This window comes from Pinus tabuliformis, chromosome 4_2 (genome assembly GCF_031772625.1).
Source record: "Pinus tabuliformis cultivar Carrire ecotype Pingquan chromosome 4_2, CPIR1, whole genome shotgun sequence".
NCBI classification, from domain to species: domain Eukaryota; kingdom Viridiplantae; phylum Streptophyta; class Pinopsida; order Pinales; family Pinaceae; genus Pinus; species Pinus tabuliformis.
This window is the reverse complement of record NC_142304.1, coordinates 740420071-740440849: the sequence shown is the minus strand read 5'-3', so window position 1 is coordinate 740440849 and position 20779 is coordinate 740420071. Positions and strand designations below refer to the sequence as shown.

General features: G+C 37.3%; 1 pseudogene; it reads left to right on the top strand.

Annotated features, from left to right (window-relative positions):
• The first annotated feature begins 1471 nt into the window (after positions 1–1471).
• Positions 1472–20779, top strand: part of LOC149171724 (suppressor of mec-8 and unc-52 protein homolog 1 pseudogene) — a 34454-nt pseudogene continuing 15146 nt past the window's right edge.

Sequence of the window (20779 nt, the reverse complement as noted above, 5' to 3'; positions counted from 1 at the left end):
TTACTACATGTTTAATTTAACACGTAATCATGCTATCTTTATAATTATTTTCTGAAGATGATTAAAGTGTTGACTAATTGCTGAAACTGCCTAACTGGTAGGATCACATTCTGTCGTTGCTGAAACAGCAGACACAGCTCAAACAGTGAAGCTGAAACAGCATGAACCTCAACACTGAAACACCACGAACAACATGCACATTTTGAGGAATAGTTAGGATTTGTGTAACAAATCTGCATCGGCAAAAGAGTCTGACCGATTACTATATTGGTCATGATCTTCATGGCTGTAACAATATTTTGTTATCGAAAACTGGCTTCCTTATTTTTGGCACAAAAGGTTTGAAACTAAATGTATGGAAATCTATTGTAATAGATGTCTCCTCTATAAAGAGGAGACATCTACATTAGAAAGGGGGGTAACAACTGGTAACACAGAACTGGTAGTGAAGTGACAGAACTGAATCTCTTTCTGTAATATGGTTTATTGGCAGATGAATACAATCCTGTCCTGAGCACTTTATTTTAACTCCTGTGTTCTGGGGAATCTTGTGAGAGGGACAGGGCCCACCTTCATCACAAGATTCACCCATCTTCTTTCTATTGTGTGGTGTGTGTGTGATTTCTATCTACATTACAGTTACTGCTTCTGCTAATATTTACTTTTGCTAAACTCTATTTTCCTTTTAGCTGATTATTGTTGTATATGAAGACTTCACCGGTGATTAGGATTCACAGAGTGTATGTGTGAACTAATCAATAGAGGCAGGTGCTGAAAGTCCTTACTCTGAGGATAGGGTCCTGATCCTTTGTTGCAGGACAACCATCACTTCCTTTTGCAGACTTGTTTCTTTTAAGATATTTGTTCTTACTTTATTTTTTGCAATAGGATGTAACTACTATGATTGCTGTGACACAAAGTATGGATTTCATAAGATAGTAGACTGTTTATACTACAGCTTTTAATACCATTAAGATTAAGTGCATATAGTACGTAGTCACCTTTGAAATAATCAGACTTTCCCGGATTGATAACTAATGTGGCACTCGACTGTTTAATCATTAAATAATTAAAGTGACCAACACTTGGTAATGGGTATCACTTCTCCCACACCAGGCTCTGCAGTCTGACACCAGCTCAGACTTCCTTCGCTCATCCTCTGCTCAACCATTCAGCCAATTACCCCACTGATAGCTTTGCCTTGAACACTGCCATGGCTCACACATGCCACCAAATGCGTAGTAGGAGAGGGGGATGTCGTGGTGGTGGTATCCATCCTCCTGCAACACCCAATCTAGATTTGCCCCCCCCCTCCCCTTCCCCTAACATCCCAAATCCTTAGGGCTCCTTCTCTGGCCGGTATCCTGATACCCATAGTGGTCGAGGACGAGCTCAGCTCCAAGGTGCTAGCCCGAGGGGCGACGCTGTCCATACAACCAATTTTCCCCTTCCACCTCAGCTCACTCCCCACATGACACAATTTCTCTATAGCACCCTGAATAAGCTTGTTATCACCGCCACAGTCACCATCACTTTCTCTGAGGAAAACGACCCACGGGAAGCTCTGCCAGAGAACAATGGTGAGCAGCAAAGGGCTGCTCAATGGAACAGGAGCACCCACGACCCATGCAAGCAATTGCTGGATGAGGATGTCGCCACCCCGCATGGTAAGGAGTTGGGTGGCAGTCAGCAAGCTACTGAAGGTGGAGTTGGAGACACGTAGACTCCAGGAGGCAGATCGGGATACAAGCAACTGTAGGCAGCTCCGCTGGCATTCAACCCACTTGTGGAATTCAGACCGACACGTCAGTAGAGAAGGATGAGTGGTACTAGTACGCATGTGTCATTGAGGAGGAGCCCACCCCAGATGACCTCTAGAAATGACACTTGGTAGCCAGGTGTTGGCCTTCTACCAATTGGGTTTTTCTTCTGCTGACTGGTCATTTTCAGTTATGTTTTGTTCTGTCAAAACTTTCCTAGTTATTTTTTCCATGTTTTATATTTTTTGGTTAAAGCTGATAACCACTATGTGGTTTTTTTCTGCTTTCACGGATTGGTTTCCCCATCTATGGGGCAATCGAGATACTTTTTTATAAACGATGTTCTGCACTGCTGAGGCCCGAGCCTCGTTGTAATCATATTTTGTTTCATATTAATCGAATTGTTTTACTTGGAAAAAAAACATATAACAATAATAAGTTAACACATAACATGCTCATCAAAAACATCTAACATAATCATCAAGCTAAATCCAAGTTAACATATAGCATATTCATCAATGACATATAACATAATCATCAAGTTAACTAACATAAAACAACAACAATAATGAATACAACCACGTGTTACTATCATTCATGACTATCTAACACAGGTGTATATGACTACATTGATCAACTAACATTTATCATACATGTAACCATAATAATAATAGAATGAAAAACATACAAGTAACCATAATGCTTACAACAACCATGAATCACATACCTGCATGCAAACATACAAACTTTTATGATGATCTACTCTTACCCCAAAGTCTATTGCTACAACCTCGCTCTAATAGATTGCATTTCCTACATTACCTCATTCAACACATTAGAATCATAGCATACCAATAGCATCATGATGACCTAATCGCATACAATGACATCACAATGCATGTCTAACCTACCATACATGTATAACCATACCCACGACAATGCATGCATAACAACATATAGACACTAACATGCATAACAAATGCATATACAACCGACATGCATTCATGACTAATGCATCCCAACAACAACATCATCAACTTCTGGTGACACAACTACATCAATGACCACCACCATGCATACAAAACAAGCACATAGTCCAAAAACATAAAGAACACATATGCAACTTACTTGCATGCATGACAAGTACATTTTGCCCATGCAATCTGAGGGGAGAAATATGCTCTGATAACACTCTATGGTATCAGATATCACCCAAAAGGAATAGAAACTAGAGACCACAAAAAAAGAATGAAATCGTGCTCTGATACCACTATGTGGTATTAGATATGACGCAAAGAGAGCACAACCCCCTCTGGTACAACTATGTAACACCCTCCTCCCACATCTACCCAAGTAACCAGCCAACCAGGGTAAACATGTGATGAGAAGTTACTATGACGGGATTAAACCTCCTAGGTGAGCTTAAGGAAGTGGAATTTATGGAAGCACACCACACAGACCTTCCACATCAGTGACAAAACTCCCATGATCCATCCCAACCACTAAGGTAATCAACCCTTGAGACCAACTAAGATTTTAGACCATTAAACCCATGGACACTGCCTTGATATCGACAAGGGTGCGTCTGAGAGGCTCCAGATGCTCCCACAACGTGGATATGCATGTGTCTGGGGACTTTTCTCCTCAAGCCTGTGCCCACAACTCCAGGATTTGTGCCACTTTTTTTAGGCCCATAGGCCAGGTCACTGCCAAGAACTCAATAACAGGTTCATAAATAAATTTACATAACACAAAAATAATACATTTGCAAAAACATTGACAAGGACTATACAGGACCCCTACTAGCCATGATAAACATTTTGTTAAACATGTCACAAATATGTAATCTAAAGGTCTTAAACAACATATCTGAGCACAGGGGTCTCATACTTATCTGAGAATCACTAAGAAGCATTGTTCCCTTATGTCATTAGTTGCATTATCATCTATTCATTCATAGAGACATTATTCATTCATTTACAAATCAAAATATGAAGATATCCATACATCATCACTATCAAAATACATGTTTATAACCAACATAATAAAAACATAAATATTATGGATACATCAGCCTTAGAATCCACATATAAACCAGTTCATTTACACATAAGATACCAAGGAAAGAACCTCTTATTAGTGAATACAAAAGCCAACCTGGTATGGGACTACCACATTCCACCCGGCCATAGATTGACTGAGCCAAATCTCTCTTTAGCAAATCACCCCTATTCCATATTCCAAGCATGAATGTGGGGCTCAAACCAAAAAAACCAACCAGGCATCCCGAGGCTAAACCACCTCACCCTCATCAGTAGAAACCAGCCTTTACAGCAATCCACACTAGATCACTAGGCCAAAATAAAAAACATGTAATAATAGGCTTTACCATGATCTCCGCTAGAGCACTAGGCAAAAACAAGCATGGATGCCACTAGATTTCTCCACCTACACCGTGAGGAATTTTCCTATCTCCTAGTCTCTGAGCTTTACTGCAATCCATCCCAGATCACTAGGCCCTAACCGAGACTCCACTCTTTAGGATTTACTATACATCCCATCCCGTGATTACTAGGCCTGATGGAGAGCACCCACCTCTAAGCTTTACCATATATCTAGCCATTAACCATTTGAAGATTCCTAGGCCCACCAAGGCACACAATACCTAGCTTTATCGCAACCCAAAATCTGTTTCAAGGGTCACTAGGCCAATGGCTTTATGACAATCGACAGTCCAGTTCAGGGATCACTAGGCCATGTGTTCTCTCTTTCAGAGATACACCTCATTGAGTTTTGAATCCATCCTGCATCCATCTCGACCAAAACATGAAAACCCCATCACACCATGGCTATCTGGAAATAGTAAGGCTAGGCTAAAAACATTGTCACACCTGGTAAGATCCATGTCAAGAACCACATTCAATACCGTGCATGCCAAATCTAGCAAGGAAATCACAAATGCAAATCGATACCTGCAAAGAATCCTATTGCAGTTGCTTGATCCCGCTCATCCTTCGGTGATCTTTACTTCCTCTTTATCTCCTTTTCCTTTCTTGATCCAATGAAAGCCTGAGAAAAGAACTTTTCAACTAATCCTTAGAAGCCTTTTTATCAATGAGGCATCTATTTTCTTCATTTTCCATTATTTTCTTTCAATTTCCTCTTCACATGAAACATGTGACTTTTCATCTTCTTTTTTTCCTACTTTCCTTTACTTTCGTAAATAATATGGCAATTAATGCCTCATTCCTTTCCAAATTATTTTCCATTGCCTTTGCTAATTTCCTTAGCCATAATAACCGAAATGAACACTCACCAGGATGTTTTTCCCAACATTCAACTTTGAATACGTGTCCCATGACTATGGTCTTATATATTTTTACATGAATTTTTAACCAGGGATGTTACATTTAGCAAGATCTAAAGGTCTTATCATCTCTATAACAAGAAATTAGAGTTTTATTAGCTTACTCAGCAAGCACTAAGTGAGACATTTTCTCCATCAAGTCTTTACTATTCAATCTAGCACCAGCATACAACCATTGGGCACACAAAATTTAGAGGCAATGACATCCCAACATAGGGTATTGTTTACGTGGTTTTTGTGCACCCGAGTCAACAAGAAGGAAGTGACCCAGACCAAGGATCTTCACACAGCCCAAGCCATTTGGAGTAGTCACACTTGACAGGTTTATAGGATCCATTATCCTAGGATCCTCTTCTTACAAAAGATTGAATCCCAAAAATTTATTCCTATACTCAGCTAAACTATGACTATGTTATATTATTCTACACTAAACTATAATAAAATAATAAACTAAAATGTTATTGTTAGCTAAACTACAAAAATAAATTAGTTCAGATTACAAGCAAAAAGCTGAGAGCCTAAATGCAAAATAATTCCAATTTATAGATTGCATTTATAAATTAGAATTAAAAATATAAAACACAATCTAGGTTACAAGATCATAATATAATATATTATATACAACTATGTTACAAAATTTGACAAAGATTAGATTATAATGACATTTGTTCTATATAAGAATGATTTAAAAATAATCTCAAACAAAATATTCCAAAAATATGAAATAAAATGTTATTTCTGTAATGCAAATATGTATTAAATAATTCTCAATGTGAATAAATAATGAAACAAAAATTGAAAACATACCAGCTATTTGATTTTATTAATAAACCAATTATAATAATGATTATTTAAATATTTCATATTGAGAATGTATATATTCTACCCTAACTATTGAATATTATATGTTATATCCATTACTTCGCAAAGTAGAAAGGAGGGAAATTGTAATTGATTGCCAAATAAATTCACAAGCTTGTATCGTTGGACTTATGGATACATCCAATACACCATTATAAAAAATAAATGATATAACTAGTCAAGGAGTCACACCACTACTTCAATCTATTTATACAAGGCAGGTATTAGACAGAATTAAACATCTACTTCAATCTGTTGATACAAGACAAGGCAGATATTAGACAAAGTTAAACCTCTGGAACCCACCCACAAATACTCAAATCTTATTTCTGTTTAGATGGATAAGGCTCTCAGTACAGCCTAGAATTTTATCAATCTGGTTTAAACAATAACAAGATTGAAATAATTCTTCAATTAAAAAAGAAATGTAATAATCAATAATATAGAAATGAAATAATGAATATTATAATGTTCAAGAGATCAAATAATTCACCAGAGGAAATTTCTCTCGTTTAAAAACTTAGAAATCAAATTATCGAAAAATAAAGAAGATATCAGTGAGACTGTGAAACATAGCGATGCAAAATTCAACCATGTCAATTCACTATATATATGACAAAATTATTTCCACATCCATACATTTAACAATATTTCTTTGCCCAAAATTTATCCTTTGGGATTGCCGGTATCTCCATTTTTACAAAGAAATTTCTGTCTTTATAGAGAGAGACGCCTTCTCTCTTTCCATTAGTTACAGATCGAGAAATCCGAGGAGGAAATCTTCTATTTTCTTATACATCAGATCTCGATGGATCCATCATTGGCAAGAGTATGGAGTACAAAGGATATACTTTGGATTTAATAGGATAAATCCCTGATCACAACTTCAAATTCAGTGTACTTGTCCCCTTTGCTAGTAGTGTAAACCCTAACAATAACGAGATCCTGAGGCAAAAATAAAAAAAAATTAACATTAGAGGCTATGCCATTTAATCTACAAGATCAAATCACAATCGTTATAGAGCACAGGAAGAAACAAATCAATGCAAAAATTAGCTTGGTGAAGATAAAAATCAAATTTTGAATTAAATGAAGGAGTTGCAGCTGACAGGTGTGTACAGCACCTGGAGACTGCACTCAAACAAAGAGGAGACTCTCTCTCTCGTTCACTCTACATTACATCAAATGAATATTACAATATTAAATACATGACTGAAAATTAGGTAGTTGTGAACAACCTCCTAAACTCTAGGAACAAATCCTAAACTAAGGAGATGCGTTACAACCATATGACGATTTCTCCATTATTTTTAACTCCCCCACTTAATGGAGAAATGTTTATTCTGCACTCCTAACATCCCTCTAAATAACTCAAACTTTACTTGCCCTAGAGGCTTAGTAAAAATATCAGCTAAATTATCACAAGTGTTACAATAATCCACACATATTTCTTTAGACTGTATCTTTTCTCGAACAAAGTGAAACTGAGTGTCAATATGTTTAGTATTTTTATGGAAAACTGGATTGTATGCAAGCTTTATTGTGCTCTGGATGTCAGTTTTGATGCTGGTTGCTTCTTTCTGTCCTTCGCCTGCATCGCTAAGCAATCTCTGCAACCAGATGGCTTCGCATGTCGCTGCACACAACGCCTGGTACTCAGCTTCACATGATGATAATGCTACAGTACTTTGATTTTTGCTACTCCACGAAATAACCCCGGATCCAATACTAAATGTGTAACCTGTGATAGATCTATGATCATCCAGGTCAGCTGCCCAATCAAAATCTAAATAACCTGCTAAAGTAACATCAGAAATGTCAGTGTATAAAATACCATAATTACAAGTACCACTAAGGTACCTCAACACACATTTTGCTGCAATCCAGTGACTTTCAAGTGGTTTGGACATAAATTGGCTCAGCACACTAACAGAATATGCCAGATCAGGTCTAGTTGTCGTGAGATATATCAAACTTCCCACTAGCTGTCTATACAAAGTGGCATCCACCTGTTTTGTGCCATCGTCACTGCTTAACTTGAGATTCTGCTGCAATGGTGTTGCTGCTGTTTTGCACTGTTCCATTCTGAATCTTTCCAACAAGGTTCTGGCATACTTTCCTTGAGTTAGAAAAGTTTGACCAGAATCTTTCCATACCTCCAAACCTAGGCAATAATAAAGATCTCCAAGGTCTTTCATTTCAAATACATGTGACATTTGCTGCCTGATTTCTTTGATCAAATTATTTGCATTTCCTGTTATGATCATGTCATCCACATACAAAAAAATCAAAATGATTTGCCTCTGTTTATTTATCTTGGTATACAGGTTTGGATCGTTGAGGCTCCTATGAAAACCATGCTGTATAAAAAATGAATCAATTTTCTCATACCATGACCTAGGTTCTTGTTTCAGACGATAAAGTGCCTTATGCAATTTACACACTAAATGCTCCTGCCCATCTTTCACAAAACTAGGAGGCTGTACTAAATAAATTTCTTCCTTTAATTCTCCATTCAGAAATGCAGACTTAACATCTAGCTGGTGTAGCTTCCATTTATGTTTTGTTTCTAACGAGATTAGCATTCTAATTGTATTTAGTTTAGCTACAGGGGCAAAGGTGTCATCGAAATCTATTCCTTCTTGCTGTGAGTAACCCTTTGCTACCAGTCTAGCTTTGAATTTTTCTACACTCCCATCTGCATTTATCCTAGGTTTATATAGCCACTTACATCCTATGGGGGTTTTTTCTTCAGGAAACTCAACTAAATCCCAAATATGGTTTTTATATATTGATTCAATTTCCTCATGCATTGCAGCCCTCCATTCATCTGATTTACTTGCTTCTTCATAGTTTGAAGGTTCTACAATGTTTAAAATTTTGGACATTAAAGCATAGCCTTTCAATCTTGCAGGTAGTCTAGTCTTCCTACTTGGTCTTCTAGGTAGAGGACTTAACTCAAGTCTATCTGCTTCAGCGCTTTCTAGGCCTGCATCATCACTTATTACACTATCTGCTGCTACTTCTTCCTGTTTCTGCTCCTGCTCTTGCTCTTCATCTTCATCACTGTTCATTTCTATCAGTAATGGAATGTGCCTATCACTGTTAGAGTCTTCCTTTCCATCTTCAGCCTGTTCATGTAAAATAACATCTCTGCTTGCAAAACTTTATGAGTCACATGATTATATAAGTTGTATGCCTTATACTCTGTGCCATATCCAACAAATATACATTTCAAGGCTTTGGGGTCTAACTTCTTTCTATCTGCTTTTGGTATATGAGCATAAGCTTTAGATCTAAATATTCTTAAATGACTAACTGGTGGTTTGAGTCCAAACAATGCTTCAAAGGGGATTTTGAAGCCTAGACATTTAGTAGGACTCCTATTCTTTAAATAAATAACAGTATTAATGGCTTCTGCCCAAAGACCATTTGATAGTCCCTTACCTTGAAGCATACTTCTGGCGCACTCCACAAGGGTTCTGTTCTTCCGTTCTGCTACTCCATTCTGTTGTGGAGTGTGTGGCACTGTGAATTGCTGCATAATCCCATGCTGCTTGTAGAAGTTCATGAACTCTCCTAACCTCTATTCTCCCCCTTGGTCCGAGCGGAGAATCTTTATCCTCTTTCCTGTTTGGTTCTCTATCATAGATTTGAACTCTTTAAATTACCGAAAGGCTTGACTCTTTTTACTTAAAAAATACACCCATGAAAACCTAGTGCAATCATCTGTAAACAACAGAAAGTAATATGCACCTCCTAAGGACCTAGTTTACATAGGTCCACAAATATCTGTATGCACTAGTTCTAGGATGTCTCTTTCCTTTCTGTTGACATGCAAAGGGAACTCTTCTCTATGCATTTTCCCTAATGCACATCCATCACATTCCAGCTTGGCATTATGAAAAACAGGGAGTCCATCGACCATACCTTTCTTCTGAAGTAAGATGAGGTCTTGCAAATTGAGATGTCCAAATATTTGATGCCAAAGATTTTCGACTGTTGATCCAGCTGCAACCATTGCTTGTCGTGGCATACTCTTTGCATCCAATCTGTACAAATTCCCCACGCGCACTCCTGTTGCAACTGTTTCCATCTGGCTATCCTTAATGACACAACCATTCTTAAAGAATTGCACTTGCATGTCCTGGTCTGTAATCATTGAGACAGAGATCAAGTTTTTCTTAATTCCTGGAACATATAATACATTTTTAAGATGTTTAATGTCGCCACTAGGTAGCTTCACAGGAATATCTCCATATCCTTTGATCTCATACCCATTGTCATCTCCTAGATAAATTTTTGATCCACATGCAGATTCTTCAAGAAATTCAAAACAGTCCTTCTTACCGGTCATATGTGAGGATGCACCAGATTCGACATACCATATGTTGTCCTAATCTCCCTTTGATGCTGAAAGAGCACAATCGACTGTGAATAGTCGAATATCATGGCTGTGGTCCTCCTCTTCTCCAGCAAAACACCCCTGATGTTTCCTCTGTTTGCTTCTTCTTTCATCTGCCCGCCGATTATAACATTCTTTAATCTGATGACCAGGTTTCCCACAATAAAAACATCTCTTAACATAATTATCAGTCATACCTCTGAATGATCTCTTTTGAAAAGAGTTGGCTCCTTTCTGCTGCTGTTGTTGCGGTTACTGGTGTTGGTGCTGGTGCTGCTTTCCTCTGTACTGTCACCTCTTCGCCATCAGAGCAAGGTCATTGCTCTGAGTTTTCAGATTTTGTCGTCGCTCCTCCTCCTGGAGCAAAATCACTGTCATCTCATCAAATGAAGGGGCTTTCTCCCTCGCTGACAGTCCTGTGATGAACATCTGGTATTCATCAGTCATTCTGTTCAATGTAAGCATGAATAGATCTGAGTCGGACACCTTTTCTCCAATAGCTCCCAGTTTTTCACTCAGATCCTTGACTTTGGCCATGAATCCAGCAACAGACTCATTTTCATCCATCTTCAATGCAAACAGTTTTCCCTTGAGTGCCAGAACACGATTTGTATTATGTGTCTCGTACAAGTTCTTGATTTTTGTCCATATATCAGCGACCGACTTAGAATCTCTGATATGTGGGATAATATTGTCCTTAACGGACATCTTCAGTATAAATTTTGCTTTTGTTTCTCTTTTATCCCAATCTTGTTCTTGGGTCACTGTTCCCGATCTCTGTTCATTTCCCTCAATGATCGACCATGCATTTACGCTCTCCAGCAAAGTTTGCATTTTAAATTTCCAGTTGGAGAAATTCGTTCCATCGTGTTTCCCAGACTCGTGGAGGTATGATTCTATACTATTGTTCATTTTCGCCCAACTGAACACTCCAATCGGCCACCACCGGGCAAGTCCGATCTGCTACCACCGAATAGATTAGGAACTTCATTGTACCATCACCGGGCAAGTCTGATCTGTTGCCACCGAACAGATCAGGGACTTCACTGTGCCACCACCGGGCAAAACCGATCTGCTACCACCGAACAGACCAACAAACAAGCTCCAACACGCCACCACAGGGCAAAGGCAATCTTCTTCCACCGAACAGATCGAGGAGCTACACTACGCCACCATCGGGCAAAAAACTGATCTGCTTCCACCGAGCAGATCACAGAGCTCTGATTCGCTAGCACCGGGCAGGTCTGATCTGCTACCTCCAAGCGGATCACGGAACCTCAATTCGCCACCACCGGGCAAATCAAATCTGCTGCCATCGAGCAGAAATCTCCACGTGCCTCCACCGGGCAACTCCAATCTGCAATGAAAAATTGCAGATTTTTAGAGAGAAAGAGGTTGGCTCTTTGGCGCTCTAAATAGCCACGAATCCGCGCCAATTGCAGAAAAGAAAAATTTATGGTGCACCGAAATTGGCGCAATTAACAGCCACGAATCCGCGCCAATTCAGTCACGATTTCGATGGCACGCTTATCAGCCTCAAACCCGCGCTAATGGGTGCGTCTGTTCTCTAAAAAATCGCGCCAATCCGCTTCCGCTTTTAAAGGCGCACAACAAGTCCGTGCCAACCCTTTCTTGCACTCAGAGATGATCAGTCATCTGAGATCCACCTTCACTCCAGGTGTTACTACAGTTCCACCTGATCATACAGATACACTTACATGCTCTCCTACCACTACAGATATGTAACTAATGATACATCCCTAAAAAAAAAAAAAATAAGGCTATCTCTACCCTAAGCTCTGATACCAAGATAAAAATGAAACTTTGAATTAAATAAAGAAGTTGCCGCTCACAAGTGTGTACAGCACCTGGAAACTGCACTCAAACAAAGAGGAGACTCTCTCTCTCGTTCACTCTACATTACATCAAATGAATATTACAATATTAAATACATGACTGAAAATTAGGTAGTTGTGAACAACCTCCTAAACTCTAAGAACAAATCCCAAACTAAGGAGATGCGTTACAACCATATAACCATTTCTCCATTATTTTTAACTGGAGATCCTTCTTCTAGCAGTTTGCAAGTAAAATAGCATCCTTGAACTTATCGTTCATCTAATGAAACAGAGTTCTCCAGATATTATAATTTGCACATTTAGTCGGTTTGCTTTAGTGTTGATGATCTTATCTGGTCAGCGTGGCACATGAAGTCAAAATCCAATGCAAGTAATCAGGGGTATTAAATGTTGAGAGTTGGGCGACCAAAAACATATACTGATTTTATATTTCCACATCAAACTGAATGGTAAAAGGTTGACTTATTACATTTGGCAGCGATGTGATATATTCAAAGAATTAGTTTCAGTGTCAGTTGATTTTGGCGTAGATGCATGATCACTTTTTACCTGTAGGCGCCTCAGATAAATGACGAATTAAATGATTCCCAGTCTCCTGTTTACATACGATAGTCAGCAGTAGTGTTTTGTTTAGCTCCCTTCCCTTTTCAACGTTTCTCATATATTTACCTTGTATAAACTATGTTCAAGTTTCATTCTGTAATTTGTCCCATGTTTTGTATTTATAATAGTATGATGTTGAATCATGAGACTTATAATACTTATATGATATAAACGTGCTCATGTGTTATGATATGGTGTGTTTTGTTAAAAATGTATGTTTGTATGTAATACATCATAACTATGTTTATAAACGTTATGTATAACACAAATATGTGTAAAGTAATGGTTTTACTTTATGTATGATTTATAATATTAAATAATTACCATTAACTTTACATATAGGTCATTATAATAAATATACACATAATAAGACAATTTATATTATATGTATAGGTGTACATTTTTAAAAGGGATGAAAATTATATGCGAGGTGGAGATTAAGTTAAACAAAAATCCACCAAATAATTTAAAGGAGGAAACGGTCAAAGCAAAGCACCATAATGACGAAGGTAATCAAACTTCGCCATCAAGGTGATAGCCGTAGAGATTGTAATGAAAGAGATGATCGAATACCGAAGAATCAAAAGGCTAAAAGCCATAGAAAGATTATCAAAACATTTGCACTCACATATTATTGAATTGAAATATAAAAATTGACATAAGGGTAGAACGAAGGTTTGTAAAATCATTTTATTAGCATTATAAATTTAAATTAAGGCTGTTACACAATCAAATATCTCTAATTTTATAGCAACTCTTAAATTTTAATATTTTCTTGCTATTAGGAGTGATGATAGATTGAAATTGACATAATAGTTTAAGGAAATAATCCCTACATCACCAATGAGTAAAATAATAAGCTATATGGTGTAATACACATCAAAAGAAAACATCAAATTTTTCAAATCTCGTTGACATAAAGGTCTATTTGTTGATTAGAAGAAACGAATGCAGGAATCACATCAATACAAATCCAATCAAAACAAGAAAATTAGTAAAAATTTAGGAGGGTCCATTTTGTTTTGTTGAAAATAAAAGGGAGTAAGTTGGTTTGAAGCTACTTCTTCTCCAATGTAGTACTCTATATGCTCCTTCTCCTCCAATGTCTTCTTTGTGTTCTCCCATGGCTGCTCTCTACCTTTGCTTACTCACCCTATGCTCTCTTTCCCCCTCTATTTGTCATCTCATTCCCTTGTCTTTTCTTTTGCATGTTAGATTTTCACCCAACACATCCCATGCGAATATGGATAGTATGGCTCTCGTCCTTTACTCAGATAACCCTTTCTCTCTTCAATGTCTACTATGCAATACAGTTAAATGAAGTGGGTGTGGGTTTGAATTTAAACACATCACAAAAATCTCCCATCCTCTAATCTCTAAATCTGTGTCCACTCCTCCAACTCATCCATATTAGTATTTGTACATTTATTTACACTAATAAACTCACGTAGTGATATTTAGATGAAGGGTAGCAAAAATTGTTGTTATAGACCCCACACCCTTAAAGGAACACCATCTTTGATGTTTTATAAACATAACATAGAGTACATCCTTGAGATTTATATATGCATAACTCTTTACATTCATTTACATAGTAAACGAAAATGGGCATGATACCCTCATCTGATCAACCATTTCCTAGGTGGATTCATTTGGTCTAAAGTGTTTCGATTACACCTTACATTTTTCTATTACTAGATTCCAGAGCATGATCTTCCTCTGGTCTAGAATGTTTTATGGTTTTGCTTCGATTTCTCCCTCATATTCCACCTATATCATAGATCAATCAACAATATGATTAGCATCATGTACACATTTTTTAAGCAAAGACATGTGGAAAGCATCATATTCTTTCACTATTGGTGGCAAGGAAAATATATAAGCCACTTAGCTTGCTCTTTCCAACATCTAAAATGGTCCACAAAACCTTGGTGCCAACTTAGCAAAAGATCCTATTTTCAATAAACTTTTTCATGGTTTGATGCTAAGGTACACATTCTCCAAGGAAATTTTTAAGGATGGAAATTAATTTCAAAGTTAATAAATTTTGGCAAATCTTATTAGTCCCTAATATGAAATTTGTAAAATGTTTGGTGATATTTTTGTAAAAATATTCAAATTTCTAATGATTTTATAGTCTTTATAAAATTTTAGCATTTTCTAGGACTGAAATAATTCTATAATTTAAAATTTTCTAGGATCATTTGTATAAAAAAATGGAAATTGGTGAATCTTATTTTTTTGAAGAATTTATGGAAAATTATCCTGCCTGTGAATATTACCCCCTAAAATCTTTCGTAATGTTCTCCCACTTCCTTGTATACTCTATTGATACTAATAGTTCTTTTTCTTGTTTTGGGGTGGTTTCAATTTCTACTAGAAGATAATTACTTCTTGCTCCATTTCCTTCAACATATAATGTTCAAGGAACACCCTACTCACTGGGTCACCCCAGCTGATGGGTGTGGTATATTTTATGCCATATAGAGCCTCACAAGAACTCAACTTTAGTGACACTTAATAACCATTGTTATTAGCAAATTCAACTAAGGGTAGGAATTATTCCCACCTCTTCAGCTGATGCATGAAATGCATCCTCAACATTTCTTATAAAGCTCTATTTACTTTTATGGTTTGTCGATTTGTTTGAGGATGATACACTGCTAAATTCTATATCTATTCAAGAACCTACAAAGAATGATTTCCAAGATTTTGAAGTGAATTTGGTTTCCTAATGTGAAATGATCTTCTTGGGTATTTCATGCAATCTAAATATTTCTTTCATGAAGACTTGATGAATATCAATTACCTTATGGGTGGATTTGACAATTATAAAATGAGTCACCTTGCTCAACTTTTTCATTACCACCATTATAATAGCATCATGTTTTTTATATCTCTTTGCAAATAATGTCATGATGTCCATGGAGATGACCTCCCACATCCACCCAAGAATTGGAACTGGTTGCAATATTCTTGTTGGATGCTTACACTACACTTTAACTTGCTGATATCCTAGTAAATTGGTGAGATAATTAGGAACTTCCCTTTTCACGCCCAACCACTAATACATTTTCATCATGATTTTTATCATTTTCTAGTAACCAAGATGACCTAAATAAGATATTTTCTGAAATTCATCCATGATGAGCTTGTTTAGGTTGCCCATGCAACGCACACAACATATGTCCATGAATTTTGACGTACCATCATTAGTGAGTGATTAATTCTTTCTCAATGGTCCTTCTTGTTCCTGTTGTAGCCATTCCTTCATATGCTAATAATGCTCATCCTGAAGTAATTCCTGTTTGATCCTTTCTTTGATATCAGCTTCACAAGTACTTATGAATACTACCTAAGCTACTTGCATACTTCTAGCTTGTCATGCATTCAACATGGGCTAGTCAAATAAATATCTTAGCAATCCATGATCAAACATTAAAAGAAATTTCCTTTTAATCAGGTAGTGAAATCACATTTTCAATGCATGCACTATTGTTGTTAACTCCAATTCATGAGTGACATATTTTTCTCGTGCTCATGTAGTTTTCTCAATTCATAACAATCCATATTTCTTTCTTTCATTAGGACTCCACCAATCCTTTTCTTGAAAGCATCTATACAAACAATAGAACTATTTTTTGGATCATTTATTATTAATATTGGCACATCTATTAGCAGGTAATTTAATTGTTCAAAACTGTCTGCACACTCTTATGTCCATTGGAATTTATGTCCTTTCCTCTGTAAGGTTGTGATCATATTCCCATTCTTTGAAAAAAATAAATGAACCATTGGTAATATCCGACCAACCCCATTAACTATCTAACTTTTGTAACATTACGAGGAGTAGGCCACTACATGATGCCCTTGATTTTCTCAGGATATACTACGACTCTTTACTTGGAGACAATATGCCCCAAGTACTAAACTCATGATTGGAAAAAATCACATTTTTTTACCTTGGCATAGAGCTTGTGTTACCTCAACAATTGCGACAATGTTGTTAAATGTTCTTCATGCACTTATTTTGTTTTAAAATAAACCAAGATATTGTCTATGAAGACCAACAAAAACTTGTCCAAATATGGGATAAGGACATTGTTCATTAGACACATAAATGTGATTGGAGCACTTGTGAGCCTAAATGGCACCACCACAATTTCATAATGGAAATACCTATCTTTGAATGTTGTCTTGTGGATATCCTCATCCGTAATTTCAACTTTATGGTACCTATGCATCAAGTCTATTTTTTAGAATACAACAACCCCTCTTAGTTGATGGAATAAGTCATCAATCCTAGGTAAAGGTTACTTGTTCTTTATTGTGACTTTATTTAGTTGTTTGTAGTTAATGCACAACAATAATGTGCCATCCTTTTTCTTCACAAATAATGTTGGGGCTCCACAGGGTGGCACACTGGGTCTGATATACCCCTTTTTCCAACATTTCTTTTAAATATAATTTTAGTCCCACTACCTTGAATGTGCTCATGTGATATGGAGAATTTGAAAATGGCATTGATCCTGGTAATAATTTGATGGAAAATTGATTTTATCTAGAGGGAATAATCCTAGGATTTCCTCTAGAAATAGGTCACTGATTGTCTCAATATAGCATTGATCGAGGTGGATATTGATGGCCACCAGCCTATTCCACCTATACCTCCAGTCGGTTTCATTTGTTTCCTTGTTTATTGCAACATTTACTATTTTTGGCAGTTTTTTGGGTCCTGGACTTCCAGAGCTATTTTGACCCCCTAAACGACATTTTTTTGGTGATCCGCAACAGGCCCATAGCCATAGGGCAAGGGCCTATCACAAATCTTGTAGTAATCATAGATATATTTCCAACAAGGTATCGTACGCACCAAACACAGATAACATGACCAAGTTACGACCCCAAGAAGTTGGCTGCCCAACTAACCCTAACGCAACCCACAAACTCTTTTCATTCCATCTCCTGGGGTTAGGGTTTTGGTTGTTTAGCATTTTACCTTGTTTCCCAATAATAAATAGGCCCTTGAGCCTGATTGTAACACACTTCAAAGGAATGTAACCGCCACATCTCTTCTAAGAGATAAGCTGCCATTGTAGGTTTTAACCCCATACAGAAATTACTTGCATACGAATTATAAAACACAGAAAATAAACAATGTGAGAGCATAACACATAAAACACATATACACAGAGATTTCCCCTGGATCCCAAAACCGGGACTACCAACTTGATTTTTCATTATTCCTTTCAATGTTATAATACATATTTATAGATGCCGAAGCATCCAATACCATGGATAAAAAACCATCGCATCCAATACCATATACCGAAAACTATCGCGTCCAAAAAACATGTGCGAAAATCATGCACAAAACTATAGGTGGGTCGACCCAACCTAACATAGGGTCCAAAACTAAAATTTTCTGGGGCGCTACCCCGGACCCCATAAAGTGGGGTTACGGGTACACCTCAAACCCCCTGTGACCCCCCTTCACTACACAATTGGCGCATCGAAAGGGGGCTCTGCCCCCCCTCTAACCCCCTGGTTAACTACGTGGGCTAGTCGTGGAAAGAATATAACAGAAACCAACAGCCATCAATGAGTTAGTTTATTTCCATTTTGGTTTGTAAGCATATTTAGTATTTGATATTTAATGAAATGAAGTTTTATTTCTGTCACATCTCTGTCTTTGTGGTTATATATGTGATTTGTTGTTGGGTGTGGAGCCTGATTATCTTTTGTATTCAAAGGTTTTAGCTAGATGTATACCCTAGGAATATTGTACACCCCTCCATGCAGGGGGGTGCAGGGGTCCGGTGGGGCTAATCCCCCCCGGCCGGGGGGTCTAGCGACCAGTGGTCCCCCGGTGGGGGTTTCAAAGTATAGTAATTTCTAGTCAATCTGGTCTGTTCATTTGGTGGATGATCTGATGGTAAGTTATGTTTAATTTAGGGTCTTTTGCCCTAGAAGGCAACCCCTCACTATATATGAGGGAATTGTATTACATCTATGTAAATCTGTATTCTAAGTGAGGAAGAGAGAGGAGATTGAGAGCGAAGAGGGAGTTACAGCGGATCTGCTGTAGGTTGTATCTCTTCAGTTTGTTGTATAATATAATAAAAGAAGGACTAGTTGTTTCTGCGTGGATATAGCCCAAAATGGGTGAACCCGTATATCTGTGTCTCTCTTGTTTTATGTGTTTTCTGTGTTTATATTTCTGCAATATTTTATGTGTTCCATTACTTTGTAATATATAATTTTCTAACAACTGGTATCATAGCTGAAGGTCTATTTGGCTGGTAAACTCGCAGGAGAGAAGGGTTCTTGGTTCGAGTGGGAGTAACGGCGGAAGATGGTAGGTTTAGGGTCGAAAAATTCAACGGCCAAAACAACCAGTTGTGGAAGATACAAATGGAAGATTATCTGTATCAGAGAGATCTATACCTACCATTAAGTGGAAAGACAAAGAAGCCGACGAGTATGACAGACATAGAATGGAATATTCTCGACAGAAAGGCACTTGGAACAATACGGCTGTGCCTAGCGGTGTCGGTAACATTTAATATTTCAAAGGAAATGACAAAGAGGGTTTAATGTTGAAATTGGCCAAACTATATGAAAATCCCTCCACTTCAAATAAGGTATTTCTAATAAATCATTTATTTAATATGAAGATGTCAAAAGGTGGATCTGTTGCAGACCATTTAAATTATTTTAATATAGTTACAAGTCAGTTAAGTTTTGTAGGGGTAACTTTTGATGATGAAGTTAGGGCTCTGTTATTTCTGTGCTCATTGCCAGAAAGTTGGAATGGTTTAATTATGCCGATTAGTAACTCTGTCTCTAGATCTAGTACTTTAAATTTTGATGATGTTGTCGGTGCAATCCCTAATGAGGAAATGCGACAGAAAAGCTCCGGTGAGACATCAGGTAATGCTTTGACTGTAGAGACTAGGAGAAGAAAAATGGAAAGATGAAAGAGCCCAGGATACTGCAGTAAGTCAAGAAAAGGTAGATCCATGTCTAGATCGGGGATAGTGTGCTGGAAATGCAGGAAGAAAGACACCTGAAGAAAGACTGCAAGTCTCAGAAGGGAAAAGAAGGAGACGCGCAACAAGAAACTAAGCATGAAGCGAATGTAACAGGTGATGTGTTGCAAGATTCTTTGATTCTTTCATTAGAAAATATTATTGATGCCGGGGTGGTAGATTTAGGGGCCTCATTCCATGCCACACCTAATAGGAAACATTTTTATGATTATGTTCAAGGAGATTTTGGACAGGTTTGATTGGGTGATGATAAACCCTGTAAAATCCTTGGAATTGGTACAATTTTCATAAAACAACAAAATGGAAATCAATGGCTATTGAAGGAGGTAAGGCATGTTACAGATCTGAAGAAAAATCTGATTTCAACAGGGTAGTTAGGAGGTGAAGGTTGCGTAACTACTATCACAAATAAAACTTGGAAGGTCACTAAAATATCCTTGGTAATAGCAAAAGGAGGAAAGGTTGGTACATTGAATTTATGCAATGGTATTTCTAATTTTGTTAATTCTTTAACCTCTATAGGAGAAGATACGACATTGTGGCATCATAGGCTCGGGCACTTGAGTGAGAAGGGGATGCAGATTCTTCACTCAAGAAATTTGTTGCCAGGTTTGAAGCATGTTGATTTAGAATTCTGTGAGAATTGTCTTTGTGGAAAATAGAAGAGAGTCAGATTCCTTAGAGTTTGGAAAGAAAAGAAAATCGAAAAATTAGAGCTTGTACATACAGATGTATGGGGACCTTCTCAGGTATCATCTCTTGGTGGCTCTCATTATTATGTTACATTTATTGATGACGCAACCAAAAAAACATGGATTTACTGTATTCGAAATAAATTTGATGTATTTGATACTTTTATGAAATGGAAAGCT